General features: G+C 32.8%; 1 non-coding gene across 1 annotated transcript; it reads left to right on the top strand.

Moving 5' to 3' along the window:
- The first annotated feature begins 676 nt into the window (after positions 1–676).
- Positions 677–780, top strand: LOC130947037 (small nucleolar RNA R71). The gene has a single exon (XR_009072451.1). It is a non-coding gene; the product is annotated as a small nucleolar RNA R71 (small nucleolar RNA).
- Positions 781–2,441: the final 1,661 nt, after the last annotated feature.

Here is a 2,441-nt window from a genome sequence, read left to right as displayed (position 1 = left end):
CTTGCTCAGCTGGCCCACTTGTGCCTCCAGATTTCTGATGGAAGATCTGGTTTCATTCATGAAACTGAAAGTGGCCTTTGACAGATCAGAGACTATATTGGCTAAATTAGAATTATTTTGTTCAGAGTTCTCTGTCTGTTGCTGAGAAGATGATGGATATGGCTTACTATTATTCAGCCTTGTACGTCCACCATTGTTAAAACCTTGTTGAGGTTTTTGTTGATCCTTCCAGGAGAAATTTGGATGATTTCTCCATGATGAGTTATAGGTGTTTCCATAGGGTTCACCTAAGTAATTAACCTCTGCCATGGCAGGGTTCTCAGGATCATAAGCTTCTTCAGAAGCTGCCTCTCTATTACTGTTGGATGCATGTTGCAATCCATTCAGATTTTGAGAGATCATGTTGACCTGTTGAGTCAACACTTTGTTCTGAGCCAATATGGCATTCAGAGCATCAATTTCAAGAACTCCTTTCTTCTGAGGTACCCCATTATTCACGGAATTCCTCTCAGATGTATACATGAACTGGTTGTTTGCAACCATGTCAATGAGTTCTTGAGCCTCTCCAGGCGTTTTCTTCAGGTGAATAGATCCACCTGCAGAATGGTCCAATGACATTTTCGAAAATTCAGAGAGACCATAATAGAATATATCTAATATGGTCCATTCTGAAAACATGTCAGATGGACATCTTTTGGTCAACTGCTTGTATCTTTCCCAAGCTTCATAGAGGGATTCACCATCTTTTTGTTTGAAGGTTTGAACATCCACTCTCAGCTTGCTCAGCTTTTGAGGAGGAAAGAATTTATCTAAGAATGCAGTGACAAGCTTATCCCATGAGTCCAGGCTATCCTTGGGTTGAGAATCCAACCACACTCTAGCTCTGTCTCTCACAGCAAAAGGGAAAAGCATGAGTCTGTAGACTTCAGGATCAACTCCATTCGTCTTTACAGTCTCACAGATCTGCAAGAATTCAGTTAAAAACTGATAAGGATCTTCAGATGGAAGTCCATAAAACTTGCAGTTTTGTTGCATTAAAGCAACTAATTGAGGCTTAAGCTCAAAGTTATTGGCTCCAATGGCAGGAATGGAGATGCTTCTTCCATCAAACTTGGATGTTGGTTTTGTGAAATCACCAAGCATTCTCCTTGCATTATTATTATTATTTTCGGCCATCACCTCTTGTTCTAATGTTTCTGAAAGGTTGTTTCTGGATTGTTGTAATTTAGCTTCTCTTAATTTTCTCTTCAGAGTCCTTTCAGGTTCTGGATCAATTTCAACAAGAGTGCCTTTATCCTTGTTCCTGCTCATATGAAAGAGAAGAAAACAAGAAAAGAAAAAGGAATCCTCTATGTCACAGTATAGAGATTCCTTTATGTTAGTTGAAGAAGAAAGGGGTAGAAAAAAAAATGGAATAAAAAGAAACACAACTGTGAGGATGGCAGAGATGTGAGATGAGATGTTAGGATATGAATGAAGAGAGGTGAAGAGAAGAGGAGGGAGATTTCGAAAATAATTTTGAAAAGGGGTTAGTGATTTTCGAAAATTAGAGATAAAATGTAATTAAAATTAAAACATGAAACAATTAATTAATTAAAAAGAATTTTTGAAAAAGAGAGAGATATTTTCGAAAATTAGAGAGGGAAAATTAGTTAGGTGGTTTTGAAAAAGATAAGAAACAAACAAAAAGTTAGTTAGTTGATTGAAAAAGATTTGAAATCAAATTTGAAAAAGATAAGAAGATAAGAAGTTAGATAAGATATTTTGAAATCAAATTTTGAAAAAGATAAAATTTTTGAAAAAGATAAAATAAAAGATAAAAAGATTTTTAAGAAAAAGATATTTTGAAAAAGATTTAATTTTTAAAATTACTTAACTAACAAGAAACTACAAGATAAGATTCTAGAACTTAAAGATTGAACCTTTCTTAACAAGAAAGTAACAAACTTCAAATTTTTGAACCAATCACATTAATTGTTAGCTAATTTTCGAAAATTACATATAAAGATAAGAAAAAGATTTTGAAAATAATTTGAAAAAGATTTTTGAAATTTTCGAAAAATAGAAAAAAAATGAAAAAGATATGATTTTTGAAAAAGATTTTGAAAAGATAAGATTTTTAAAATTGAAATTTTGACTTGACTTTGTAAGAAACAACTAATTTTGAAAATTTTTGACCAAGTCAACCCAAAATTTCGAGATTTTGGAGGGAAATAAGGAAAAGATATTTTTTTGATTTTTAAATTTTTAAAGAAAAACACAAAAATGACCCAAAACATGAAAATTTTGGATCAAGACACAAGGTGCATGCAAGAATGCTATGAATGTCAAGATGAACACCAAGAACACTTTGAAGATCATGATGAACATCAAGAACATAATTTTGAAAAATTTTGATGCAAAGAAAACATGCAAGACACCAAACTTAAAAATTTTTAATG

Source organism: Arachis stenosperma, chromosome 8, assembly GCF_014773155.1.
Source record: "Arachis stenosperma cultivar V10309 chromosome 8, arast.V10309.gnm1.PFL2, whole genome shotgun sequence".
NCBI classification, from domain to species: Eukaryota; Viridiplantae; Streptophyta; class Magnoliopsida; order Fabales; family Fabaceae; genus Arachis; species Arachis stenosperma.
This window is presented reverse-complemented; position numbering and strand designations above follow the sequence as displayed.